Raw genomic sequence first — 15,055 nt, 5'->3', positions numbered from 1 at the left:
CCTGCAACTCGGTGGCTCAGACAACTTTCAGTGGCTTCTGCAACCTGTAAACATAACCTCACCTTACTCCAGACAGCGTCCAAGGTGTAAGTGCCTCAGATCATGATGCTCACAGCGTATCTGATGGCGCATCTGCGCTGGGCAGCCAGATCGTATCCCTCAGACTTATGCTCCCGGAGTCACCTCCAGGACAGGCGCCCGTCTTGTCAGACAGGTTTTCACGTCTGACGTCCTCAGAGCCTCACATCCGACGTCGTCGGTCAGGTCTTCACGTCCGACGTCATTTGCCAGAGTCTCACGCCTGACGTCATCTGTACGGGCTACACCTCTGACGTCATATCTTGGCTCTGCGTGTTCCACGTTTTAGGTCAGTGTTAATTATTGTTATTGTTATTATTCCTAAGGTATAAGACAGAGAAAGAACTCAACTCTAGGGCAACTCTTAATCGTCTCTAAGTTTTGTATCTCCATGTATTAGTCGAGGGAATCTTTATTATTGATAAAATCCTCATATCCAGATGAGGGCAAATACAGCCAGCACTTGTAAAGCACTTACTATGTGTTAGAGTCTTAAAGGACTGTTCATTTATATTCTTTTTTTTTGTCTTTTTTTGTTGTTGTTGTTGTTGTTATTGTTGCTATTTCTTGGGCCGCTCCCGCGGCATATGGAGGTTCCCAGGCTAGGGGTTGAATCAGAGCTGTAGCCACCGGCCTACGCCAGAGCCACAGCAACGCGGGATCCGAGCCGCGTCTGCAACCTACACCACAGCTCACGGCAACGCCGGATCGTTAATCCACTGAGCAAGGGCAGGGATCGAACCTGCAACCTCATGGTTCCTAGTCGAATTCGTTAACCACTGCGCCACGACGGGAACTCCCCATTTATATTCTTGTGTAACAACATAATAGTTAACATTATTTTTTTAAATCCTTGATGTATTATCTCATATGCTCTTCAAAATGACTCTCTAAGATGTATACTATTTCCATCTCCATTTTATACATAGGCAAATTATATTCAGAGGTTCAGAGATATTAAACACATTTGCCAGTTGGCTAATTTTTTCATTGTTTGGCTTAATGTGTGGCTTTTTCCCTAATCAGATTGTAAGCTGAAAAAATTATTCAACAGGTAATGATTACTGTATTTATTTTAGGTGTTTTACTATAACATTAAATACATAAAGTTATATGCCTTTTCTACAGGAGAAAATTGTCCAAATAAATCTCAGATTTAAAAACAGTGAAGAAAAGTTAAAACTGTCCATCTTTTATAGGGACACTGATCATACAATATGAATTTATTGTCTAATAATGACCGATTTTTTTCTGACATTAAAAATATATGTATATGTTTAATTCCTGGTATGTTTTATGTGCTAGATATACATCAGTGAACAAAACAAATACCTTTCCCATAGGTATTTTGTATTCTAAAGGGGCAGTGATCAGTGAAGGCAGATGCTAATAGTAAATATAACTAATAATATCTATTGCATGTTAAAAAACGATAAAACTATGGACAAGAAGAAAAGTAGAGCAGAGTATAGTGAATCAGGAATACTGTGGGTGAGTGGAGAGAGCTGAAACTTTAAATTAGAGTGTTCCAGAAAGTACCATTGACAGTGAACAATGGGCAAAGACTTGAAATAATAAGGAGGAATTAGTTCTATGAAAATTTAAATATTTGGTTCCATCAAAATTAATTAAGAAGGCATTTTGAAAGATTGTTAAGGACTACCATCTACTTCATGAATTCTCATATGCATTTCCCCAACAATTTAACCTCTATAAAAGCAGAATACATATTACAAAAGTGTGTGTTTTTCAAGATTACAATTCCTGATAGACAAAGGGCAGACATAATTTGTTGTTTGAAAAATTCTGTTGACACTTTGTGACAAGATTAAGAAAGCCATCATGAAAGTAACCTGGATTCCCTAAAATATAGGTATATGAATCCCATTTGTATAAGTTGATATCATAGCTCGGTATTATTTAATAACCTATATGGGAAAATAATCTGAAAAGAAATGGTTATATGTATAACTGATTCACTTTTCTGCGTACGTGAAACTAACAAAACATTTTAAGTCAACTATACTCCAATAAAATTTAATTAAAAATAAAAGCTTTGGAGCTAGGTCTAAGGGTTTGAATTTAGCTTGCCCACTTATTTGTCTTATGATTATTGCCAAATTCTTTAACCTCTCTGTATCTATTCCCTTATTAGTGAAAAATAGATACAACGATACTTGTGCCACATGGTTGTTATGATGACTACACTATATATAAATGCAAATCCTTTAAGACTCTGGCATATAGTAAGTGCACATAGATCCCTAACCCTAACCCCACTTAAAGTCTCAAGTGCAGAATCACTGGCTGTATTTGTCCTCTCCCACACCCTGAAAAATAAAATCTTGTATCCAGCAAGATTAGAATTGTGATTTTCCTGAGAATATTTTCACTTCAACTGAAACATCATTTCATCTTTTGCTACTTTGGGAGATTTACAGATAGAATTTTTATTTTCTATAATTGTTTTGTAATTTTGTGTATTATAATTTGTCTTTTACTTAAAGTTGTATGTCTTTGCACATACTTTTAAATTGATTCTTTCTTGAGGAGAAGATAGGGTCTGTCTCATCTGTGTCCTGGAGGATGCAAACTGTTTAATGAAGGTAGTATTTATAGAAATAAAAATCTGTTATAATTGGAAAACAAATGGCTAACTGAAAATAAATATATTAAAATCACAACAAAAATATATCTGAGAAAAGATACTAAAATAAATGTCATTGAACTTTTTTGTCTTAAGTATCAACAAATTTCTCTTTAAAAATTCAACCCAAATTATGTAAAGCAATTAAATTAAATCAAGGAGCATTATGAATTTCTTGTTCCTTTATTTGTGATTCTAAACCTGCACAAATCACTTCATCAGTATTGACAGACATTCTGTTAAGAAATCTCAATATTTATAATAGCTTCTGAAATCTAAATTTAAAAAATTCTATGACAAAAATATTATTTCCATTAGAATATTCCTCTTTAATGAAACATTATACATTACATTTATTTTACTGTATATCTTAGACATATTGGCGGGGAGGGAGGCTCAGATAAATTGAGAATTGAGTCACATTAAAGGGAATTAATTATTCCTATTTGGAAATTTGTAAACTTCACATAATACCATAACACATGATGAAATTATGCCATACTCTGAGTGGAATTATAATATTCTATGTATTTTAAATGAATGAAATTTTACTTAAAATCTCAAGTGCAGAATCATTTCTGGAGCAAAAGAATGGCTATTTTAATCTTAAGTGTTGATATGTATCTTTGACTAATGATGCAAATAATAATTTTATTTCCTAACATTTTGGATAGAAATTTCTGAGCCAGAGGATAAAACTAAAGGAAACCAATAGCAAGAGTCAACAGTGAGTACAAAATATTTATAATGCTTTCACTTTTTAAATGCTTCCAGGTACCCATATACCAACATGACTTGAACAATAACAGATAACTATATTATTCAGAATAGTTTGTATTATTTCTTTTTTTTTTTCTTTTTTCTTTTTATGGCCGCTCCAACGCATATCGAAGTTCTCAGGCTGTGGGTGGAATTGGAGCTGCAGCTGTCAGCCCAGCCACAGCCACAGCAACACTGGATTCCAGCAGCATCTGACACCTATGCCACAGCTCACAGCAATGCTAGACCCTTAACCCAGAGAGCAAGGCCAGGGATTGAACCTGCATCCTCATGGACACCATGTGGTACACTGATTAGGAATTCCTTATATTATTTCTTAAATTAATCACAGGGTGAAATTTCTCTGACAACTCATAAAACAGTAAAAAATGAAAGTTTCATAGAGAGGTGTTAGTACTACTTATGATCTATGCCCTTTTCCTAACACTGTTTTTCCCAAATAAAGAGTAAACGGGTAGAATTTTTTTGCCCACATAAAGTGCCATGAATTATATACATAAAATAATGTTACACAGTCTGTTTCAGTCTATTAAAATCTGGTTTTTGAAATAGCATAGCTTGCAAACTGAGATACACTTAACTTTTTAAAGGATCCATCACAGATTTTTTTTTTTAATTTGTAAACAGTTTCCTCTTTCAGCATTTAAATTAGAGTAAAGATATATAAGTGCTTTCAGGTAGTAAATTCACCTGAAACTGGAGCCCTTGACACACAATATCTCTCTATCAAAAGAATATGCTACTGTGTCTTTGCAAAAGAAGTATTGTACTCTTAGGGATAGAAGCCCAGTTCGAAAATCGTGGGTAATGTGGGCTAGAGCTGAGGATTATTGCAGTAGCAAATCACTCCTAGTAGATGAGAGGCATAAAACAACGAAGATTTACTTCTTGTTTATGTCCTATGTCTATCGTGGATCTTGCTTTTTTGCACACACTCAGGGATTCAGGACAATGGAGTGGCTGCATTTGCACGTTGTTGGCTTCTATATCGGAGTAAAGGGACAGGCTCTGCTGTCCCTGCTGTCTCAGCAGTTCTTGCTGCTGCAAGTAAATACTAAGTTCTAGTTTTAGCAATTAAATGCTTATGACTCTTTGGCCAAAACAAGGCACCAAACTATTTCCAAATACATAAGCCAGAGTGCAATATTACTATGGGCCTGAAAGGACAGGAGGTGGTAGGAAATGGAATATTTGGCTAACAACAATTAGGACTATCACAAGTCACCAAATTCTGTTTTGAGAACTTTCCCATAGCCTAGTGCCTGAACTACATCAGTGAACCATTTAAGTATTAGCTAAAGACACTTTATGACTCAGAGAAATCTACATGTGAAAAATGCTGTGCATGAGCTGATTAGACATCACCACTATGTCTATTCCAAACAGATGGCAGAAATGGAAAATCTGCTGAAATGTAAGTAATAAGCTTTAATTATTGAAAGATGTTCTGCATATTATTGACAGAGAAATTTGTCCTATTGACTAATTTTTTCTAGACAATGATTCATTTTCTGACCAGTGCAGCTTCACCAGTTTTTCTGTAAACAAAATCTATCATCCCAAACTGCATTTTGATTAGTTTAATTAAATTTATGCTTCACTGTCACTAAACAAAAGAAACTTAAGGAATGGGAACAGGTCAAAAATTTCCCTTACCATCTAGTTATTCAACAGAAAACAACATAAAACTTGTTCAGATGGTGAAAGATAACTATTTTTTTTAAAGCATACTTCCTTTCCTAAACAATTTATCTTTCCTCTAAAAATTTTAATAGACTCCTACACTTATAGTTTTGCAAGTCTCTATCATTTGAAGCAATACTTTCTTCTTCATACTTTTAAAATAATTATCTTGCTTTTATAATTTTGTTTGCTTTTATCTTATCAGGAAACTACTTTACCACTGTACAATGAGGAGTCAATGTAGTAAATGTATTTTTATTATCTTTAATGTATATACTTTAATTCATTCAGTTCTTAAAAAGAAATGAATGTCAGTAAAAAAGTGATGTGTTCATATTATGCTTGTGAGTGAACAGTTTTAAAATGTTTGGCTAATTTGAGTTTCAAGTCCATTTTCTAGGAATTCACATGTCTAATATACGAAATATATATATATATACGTGTGATTTTAGTTGAATTTTTTGTTAAAGTATAGTTGATTTACACTGTTATGCCAATTTCTGCTGTACAGCAAAGTGACCCAACTCTGTGTGTGTGTGTGTGTGTGTGTGTATGTGTGTGTGTATGCACATTGCTTTTCTTATATTATCTTACATTATGGTCTATCCAAAGAAAATGGAAAAAGTTCCCTTTGCTATACTATAAAAGTAATTTTAAAAGGCCATTTATGTCAGTAACCTCTTTCATTATTTTGGTTGACAAAATTGCATGACATTATATGGCCTTAACTATTTAAGAGAAAACTAAAACAGAAATTAGCATAAAATATAATGTTAATAATTACAAGTCTGAACAAATTACTGATAAAATTGAAGTAGTACAATAGGGCTAATGGACAATTTAGAGTTATATTTTCTACATCCTGATCAAGGCCTAATGTTCATTCTGATTTAACACTGAAAATGAGTTGTTTCATGTAATTGAACTGGATTAGTTAGTTAAATTAAATTGTAATATAATCCTTGTACACATCAATAGAACAAAGTGTATGGAGATTTTTGTCCCATATATCTTATCAGTGATAACAATTTCCACACTATATTCAAGTCCAGGAAGAAATTCCTTGAGGACCTTCCAGCATTCACTAAGTCTCCTGGGGGCCCTTTCAGCTTCTCGTATGTTGCTAAATCTCAAACTCAATGTTCCAGGCTTCAGACTTCTGCTATGGCACCATACTACTTTTGATATCAAAGAGTATGCCTGTTGGCTCTTGCTGCAAATAAAAAAAAAATGAAAAAATAAAGAACAAAACTCAAAAACATTATGTCACAATTCTGAGATATAGAAATTCAGGTAAAGAAAACTGAAAGTAGTTTATATCTACTTCTTAAAATACAAATAAATAACTTTTAACATGGTGAAAGGACATATGGAAGTAAATGTTTCAACATCTTTACTCTGTCTGGGAAGTGGTAAAAGTATCATTTTATATATTTCATTGGCATAAATCAGGGGATATGGTGTAATCTCTAGTATTATCATTAAAAATTATTAAAGTTAAAAAAATCAAGATAGTAGAAGAAATAATTGAAATCCAAGATTAACGAATACAAAAAAGATAAAGGGGGTAAAATGGAATACAAATAAGATGTATCAAACAACAAAATTATAAGTACAGTAAATACATGTGAACAAAGTATTTCAAATAAAAGACAAAGATTGTCAGATTTTGAGAATTCAGTCATATGCTGCTTACTATAGACACACCTTAAATACAAAATACAGGAATATTGGAAGTAAAAAGCATGTAAACATCAACCAAAAAAGATGATATAGCCACATAAGTATCATACAAAAATAGACATCAACAAAATATAGTGATAAAGAAGGAAATGAGATAATGGCAAAAGTGTCTTAAAATTTTATGTGCCTAGTAACATAGTCTTCATTGTATAATGCAAACTGACATAGTTTACAAAGAGAAAGATACAAACCCACAATAATAATGGAAAACATAACAATTTTTATTTCTGGAATTGAGAGGCAAAGAGACAAAAGAATATTAAGACTTTGAAGGGTTCGAGGAACAAATATAATCACATGGACCTAACTGACATATATGGAACATTATACCAAGAAACTTACAAAATGCATATTTTTAAGACCACTAGAACCTTTTACCAGAATTGATCAAACACTGTTGAATAAATTGTACAGTGTGTTATCTGATCAAAATGATATTAAGTTGGACTCAAATAAAATGTAACTAGGAAATATACAAAACATAATAAATAAAGTTATACATTATGAAATAAACAGTCATGGGTCAACCAAGAAATCATAACAGAAAATAGAAAGTGTTTTGAAAAGAATTGTGGTTAAAATTAAATCACGTTAAAACAGAAGGATCAATACTAATGTAGGGTTAAGTGGAATAACATAACTTTTACTGAAAGAGAACAAATAGAACTGAAAATCAGATCCAATTATCTGTGTCAAAAACTGAGAAAAATGAAAACTAAACATTATGAAATTGAATGGAGGCAATAATAAAAATAAAATCCAAAACAACTAGAGAAAGAAGAACAAACAAAACCAAAGTTAGTAGAAGAAAATAAATCATAAAGATTGGGACAGAAATAAAAGAAATAGAGACAAAGAAAACAATAGAAAAGATCAATGAAACTAAAAGCTGGTTCTTTCAAAAGATAAGCAAAATGGATAAACTTTTAGCCAGGCTCATCAAGAAAAAGAGAGAGAGGGTTCTCTCAGAAATGAAAAAGAAGAAATTACAACTGACACCATGGAAATAAAAAGGATTATAAGAGACCACTACAAGCAACTATATGCAAATAAAATGGGCAGTTTAGAAGAAATAAACAAATTCTTAGAAAGGTATAATCTTGCAAGATTGAACCAGGAAAAAAATTTGAACAGAAAAATCGTAAGTACTGAAATTGAATCTGTGATTTAAAAACTTCCCAAAAACAAAAGTCCAGGACCAGATAGCTTCACAGGCAAATTCTGTTAAATATTTAGAGTACAGTTAATACCAATCCTTCTGAAACTCTTCCAAAAATTGCACTCCCAAACTCATTCACCCCAATACCAAAACCAGAAAAAAATGAAATTGCAGGCCAGTATCACTGATGAATATAGATGCAAAAATCCTCAACAAAATACTAGCAAACTGAATCCAACAATACATTGCAAGGATTGTACACCATGATCAGGTGGGATTTATCACAGGTATGCAAAGATTTTTTGGTATCCACAAATGAATCACTGTGATGCACCACATTAACAAATTGAAGAATAAAAACCACATGATCATCTCAATAGATGCAAGAAAAGCTTTTGACAAAAATCCAACACCCAGTTCTGATAAAAACCCTCCAGAAGGTGGTCATAGAGGGAACATACATTAACATAATAAAAGCCTTATATGACAAACCCACAGCTAACATCATTCTCAATGGTGAAAAGCTGAAAGAATTCCTGCTAAGATCAGAAAAAGACAAGAATGTCCACTTTTACAACTACTGTTCAACAGTTTTGGAAGTCATGGCCACGACAATCAGAGAAGAAAAAGAAATAAAAGAAATCCAAATTGGAAAAGAAGCAAAACTCTTGCTCTTTGCAGAGGACATGATACTATACATATAAAATAAAATTTCAATCAGAATACTACTAGAGCTCATCAATGAATTCAGTAAAGTTGCAGGATACAAAATTAATACACAGAAATAGATTGCCTTTCTATATACTAACAATGAAAGATCAAAAAGAAATTAGGGAAACAATCCCATTTACCATTGCATCAAGAAGAATAAAATACCTAGGAGTAAACCTACCTAAAGAGACAAAGACATGTACTCTGAAAACTGTAAGACATTGATGAAAGAAATCAAAGATGACACCAATACATAGAAATATATACCATGCTCTTGGACTGGAAGAAACAACATTGTAAAAATGATGGTATGGTTCAAGGCAATCTACGGATTCAGTAGGGAATCCTTATCAAACCACCAATGGCATTTTTCACAGAACTAGAACAAAAATAAGTGTTTTTTAATTTGTGTGGAAACACATAATACCCCAAATAGCCAAAGCATCCTGAGAAAATAAAATGTGAGCTGGAGGAATTAGGCTCCCTGGCTTCAGACCATACTACAAAGCTACAGCCATCAAAACACTATGGTACTGGTGAAAAAACAGACGTAGAGATCAATGGAATGGGATAGAAAGCCACATAAATAAACCCATGCATGTATGGTCAACTACTCTATGACAAAGGAGGCAAGAACATACAATGGAGAAAAGATGGTCTCTCTGATAGGTGGTGCTAGGAAAACTGGGAAGCTACATGTAAAAGAATAAAATTAGAACACTCTCTAACACATATAGAAACTTAGTAAACTCAAAATGGATTAAAGACCTAAATGTAAGACCAGATATTATGGAAAGCTGAGAGGAAGACATGGGTAGAACACCTTCTGACATAAATAGCAGCAATAACTTTTTTGACCCAGCTCCTAGAGTAATGAAAATAAAAACAAACAAATGGACCTAATTAAACTTAAATGTTTTTGCACAGCAAAGGAAACCATAAACAAAATGAAAAGTCAGCCCATAGAATGACAGAAAATATTTGCACATGAAATGACCAAGAAGGATTTATTCTCCAAAATATACAAGATTTTTTTTTGCCTTTTCAGGGTACCAACTGAGCATTGTGGATTGGACTTTCATTTGCTTCCTCAAGAGAGAGAGGCCCAGCCTATTTCCTTCATGATAACATTTGCAGGCCAAAGGGAGATCTACCTACCCTTCAAGGACAAGTATAATCCTGAATGGCAATTAATGCAAAAGACAGCCCACAGAATGCAAGAAGATATTTGCAAACAAAGGAACCAAGTGGGAATTAATCTGCAAAATAAACTAAAAACTTATGCAACTCAATATAAAAGAAAAAAAAAACAACAAACAACCCAATCAAAAAATGGGCAGAAGACCTAAATAAACATTTCTCCAAAGAAGACATATAGATGGCCAAAAAAATAAAAGATGCTCAACATCACTAATTATTAGAGAAATGCAAATCAGAACTACAATTAGGTATCACCTCTTATCAGTCAGAATGGCTATCATAAAAAAAGTCTCCAAAAAAAAAGATGCTGAGGAAGGTTTGGAGGAAAGGGAGCCCTCTTTTACTGTTGGTGGGAATGTAAATTGTAATTGTAAAATGTAAATGTAAATGTAAAATTTAAATCATATGGAAAACAGTATGGAAATTTCTCAGAAAACTAAAAATAGAATTACCGTATGATCCAATAGTCCCACATCTGGGCAAATATCCAGAGAAAACCATAATTTCAAAAATAAACAAATGGGCCCTAATCAAACTGAAAAGCTTTTGCACAGCAAAGGAAACCAAAAAGAAAACAAAAAGACAACTTACAGAATGGAAGAAAATCATCTCAAAGGATGCAACCAGCAAGGGCTTAATCTCTAAAATATACAAACAACTTATATGACTCAACAGCAAAAAAGCTAACAACCCAATGGAAAAATGGGCAAAAGACCTGAATAGACAATTCTCCAAGGAATATATACAGATGGCCAACAAGCACATGAAAAAATGCTCAACATCCCTGATTATTAGAGAAATACAAATGAAAACTACCATGAGATACTACCTCACAGCAGTCAGATTGGCCATAATTAATAAATCCACAAATAACAAATGCTGGATGGGTGTGGAGACAAGGGAAACCTCCTGCACTATTGGGAATGTAAGTTGGTACAACCACTATGGAAAACAGTACGGAGGTACCTTAGAAAACTATACATAGAACTACCATATGACCCAGCAACCCCACTCTTGGGCATATATCCGGACAAAACTTTCCTTGAAAAAAACACATGCACCCAGCATGTTCATTGCAGCACTATTCACAATAGCCAAGACATGGAAACAAGCCAAATGTCCATTAACAGATGATTGGATTAGGAAGATGTGGTATATATACACAATGGAATACCACTCAGCCATAAAAAGGAAAAAAATGCCATTTTCAGCAACATGGATGGAACTAGAGACTCATACTGAGTGAGGTAAGTCAGAAAGAGAAAGACATATATGATATCACTTATATCTGGAATCTAATATACAGTACAAATGAGCCTTTCCACAGAACAGGAAATCATGGGCTTGGAGAATAGACTTGTGGTTGCCTGGGGGAGGGGGACGGAGTGGGATGGATTGGGAGCTTGGGGTTAATGGATGCAAACTATTGCTTTTGGAATGGATTAGCAATAAGATCCTGCTGTTTAGCACTGAGAACTATGCCTAATCACTTATGACGGAGTATGATAATAGGAGAAAAAAGAACGTATACATGCATGTGTAACTGGATCATTATGCTGTAAGGTAGAAAAAAAATTGTATTGGGGAAATAACAATAAAAAAAAAAAACATACACACACCTCAATGTTGACTGCAGCACTGTTTGCAATAGACAAGACACAGAGGCAACCTAAATGTATATCAACAGAGGAATGGATGGATAAAGATGTGGTACATATATACAATGGAACATTACCCATAAAAATAATGAAATTATGCCATTTATAGTAACATAGATGGGCCTAGATATTATAATAAATGAAGTTAGAAAAAAACATCACATGTCACTTACATGTGGAATCTTTTTAAAAAAAAAAGGTACAAATGAACTTATTTGCAGAAGAGAAAAGACTTAGAGACTTCTATATCAAACTTATGGTTACCAAAGGGGTAAGTTTGGTGGGTGGAAGAGATGAACTAGAGGGGTTGGGATTGGCATATGCACACTATTGTTTATGAAATTGATCAATGTAGACCTGCTATATAGCAGAGGGAACTCTACTCAATCTTCTGTGATAACCTATATGGGAAAAGAATATGAGAAAGAATGGATATGTGTACATGTATAGCTGAATCACTTTGTTGTGCAGCAGAAATTATCACAACATTGTGAATCAACTATACTTCAATAAAACTTTAAAAAGTGGAAAAAAATAAAGGCAGAAATTAATGAAATGCTGAATAAATACACAACAGACAAAATTAACAATATCTAAAATTTATTATTTTGGTTGTACTATAGGAAGATGGTTCAAGATAGAAAACCTAAATAATGTTCGCTTTAAATTCTTTTGCCCTGCATCACTTCCACTTAGTTGTTTTTTGTTTTTTGTTTTTTTTTTTTAAGGTTTCTATATATAACTTGGAAATGCAGGTTTGAGGAAGTTAATATCTCTCGGGCCAATGCCTGACCAATGTTGCAGAAGAGCTAATAAGGAACATTTCTCATTTCCAGGACTAAGGCAGACAATTCTGAGGTGCAGTCTTCACACCTATTAACAGGTTTCAGGAAATCAATACCCTCCAATACTCAGAAAAACTAACAGTTTGGTTATGTAAATCTGCTTTGACTTTCCTCTTTCTCAATTTCTTTACTTTAGTTTTATGGCATACCTTACTAATTAAATTAATGAGTCTTTGTCTCAGGATCTGCATTTTTTTTTTTTCAAGACAGGGGAAGACAGTCCAATATGATTTCAAGTAAGTTGAATCTGTAATTAAAAACTCCTCACAAAAATTCCAGGCCATATGGTTTCCTAAGTGAATGCTACTAATCATACACAAATTCTCCCAGAGAAAAGGAAAAGGAAAACTATCAAGCATTATAAGGCAAGCATAACTTTGACATAAAAAAAAATAACTTTGATTAAAAAAAAAATCTGGCCAATCTCTCTCACAAATACAGACCTAAAATTCTAAGGAACAAATTAGCTCACTGAATCCAGTAATACATGAGAGAGGACAATGGATCATAACCCTTTGGGATCATTGCAATACTATAATACAGTTAAGTATTTGAAAACTCCATCAATACCATTCACCATATCAACAAAATGAAGGAGAAAAATCATACAATGATTTCAATACATGCAAAATAAGTATTTGAAAAAGGCAATAACCTTGTGTAAAATGCTTAGCAGGTTATAAACTGAACGAATATTTCATAATCTTTTAAAGGTTTCAAATTATATAGGTCCAAATATGCTAGAGCAAATTCCATATATAGTGACGAAATGTTGAAAATGTTCCCTGTAAATTTGGAAATTAATAAAGAGGGCTTGCTGTCATCAAAACAGAATCATTAATAGCAGGAAAAAATAAAATCATGTATGAACTAATAGGATGCAGTGAGAACACAGCATCAGTTTTGTAACTTTTTTTTTTTTTTTTTTTTTTTTTTGTATTTTTTAGGGCCACAAACAGGGTATATGGAAGTACCCAGGCTAGGGGGATTGAATCGGAGCTGCAGCTCCTGGCCTACATGACAACCATAGCAACCCCAGATCCGACCTATACTACAGCAACCCCAGATCCTTTAACCCACTGAGCAAGGCCAGGGATTGACCCTATATCCTCGTGGATATTAGTCAGATTTTTAACCTGCTAAGCCACAAGGGGAACTCTGACTTTAGTAATGTTCTTGACAAGATAAATGGCCTAATCTAATATGAGGACAATCAGCGAAACACCAACAGAGGGAACTTCTACAAAGGAAGTGCCCTGTAATCTCCAAGTGTGTCAAGGTCAAAGAAATCAAAGATTGAGAATCAAGAGACCAAAAGAAATTATGAGACATGAGACCTAAAAATCCATTTGTGATTCTGAACTGAAGTTTTTGCTATAAAAAACATTATTGTGCTGTTTGGTGAAACCTGACTAGGATGATTTTTTAGATGATAGTAATGTATCAATATTAATTTCCTGCTTCTGGTGGTTGTAATATTGTTATTTATGAGAATGTCCTTATTTGCAGTAAAGCATTTCAGGCTGATAGGGCTTCAGAACTTCAATTTAATCTCAAGTGGTTTAAAGGGAATAGAGTCCTTTTATTGTATGGACAACTTTTCTATAAGTTTAAGATCATTTTTTTAATTCTAGAATTTACAGTGGAAATCTGTGTTGAGGTGATTTTACTTTTTAATCATTTAAAAAACTTATTGATTTCCAATTTGGCTTCTTTAAAAGGAAAGTTTATATAAATGATCCGTTCTAGAGTTATAACTGGATCGACTTAGTATTTCAGAATCAGCTCTTTTTTCAGACATAAATGAAAGAATTGGTGTTTACTTGTCATTGCACTTCCTACCTTTGTTACTACGCATGAATATATTTTAAAAAAAATCTTTTTGGTCTTTTGCTTTAGGTTCTAGAAATTCATTGCACTTATTAAATATGCTCATAAACTCATATTTATATAATATAACTTAATATCATGCAAGAGAAAAACATAAACAGTGCCTGAAAGAATGTGCTATCATATTTAATAAACTATTTCTGAAGATGTATATTTAATTATAATCACAATATTTGTGGATTTTCAGAAACTACATTTGACGTATTGTGGTTTCATCAAAGGTGAATTTTATTTTACATTTTTATTGCACAAATTGAAAGAAAAGTGAGTAGACTACACTGCATATTACTAAAATACTTTGGCTTATCTGATAAAAGCAAGATATTTATATTTATCAGATTTTACAGACAGATCATTAATTCCTCATAAAGTAATTGTGAAATTTCCCCAAATGGTACTCTAGCTATATATTTACTTTATTGTAAATAAGAATTTTGCCTGATTAATAAAATTGTGCATATTCTGTGTAAAATATAAGCTAATTTTTCACTGGAAGAATTCTAGTGAGAAACCTAGACAACTGAACTTGGAATAATCAGTAGGATCAGTATTGTCATGGTTATAATGACCTACACAAAATAATCATTTCTCCTTTTAATATGCATTTTGTGTGAATGACATGACTTATTATCATGAAATTGTTTTGGTCATCTTAACAACC

General features: G+C 33.2%; 1 long non-coding RNA gene across 14 annotated transcripts in view; it reads right to left on the bottom strand.

Annotated features, from left to right (window-relative positions):
- LOC106506297 (uncharacterized) overlaps positions 1 to 15,055 on the bottom strand; it is a 476,882-nt gene that overhangs the window by 5,563 nt on the left and 456,264 nt on the right. For 12 of the 14 annotated variants that reach the window (XR_014829348.1, XR_014829359.1, XR_014829356.1 and 9 more), the window contains one exon: positions 261 to 399. This is a non-coding gene — a long non-coding RNA (uncharacterized LOC106506297). Of the gene's footprint in view, positions 1 to 62; positions 400 to 15,055 lie in introns of those variants that run through there. The other 2 variants (XR_014829346.1, XR_014829350.1) reach the window with 2 other exon arrangements.

Source organism: Sus scrofa, chromosome 15 (genome assembly GCF_054392235.1).
Source record: "Sus scrofa isolate SSC_HxYL_T2T_F1_AM1 chromosome 15, Sscrofa_HxYL_maternal_Yorkshire_Landrace_v2.0, whole genome shotgun sequence".
Lineage (NCBI taxonomy): Eukaryota > Metazoa > Chordata > Mammalia > Artiodactyla > Suidae > Sus > Sus scrofa.
This window is presented reverse-complemented; position numbering and strand designations above follow the sequence as displayed.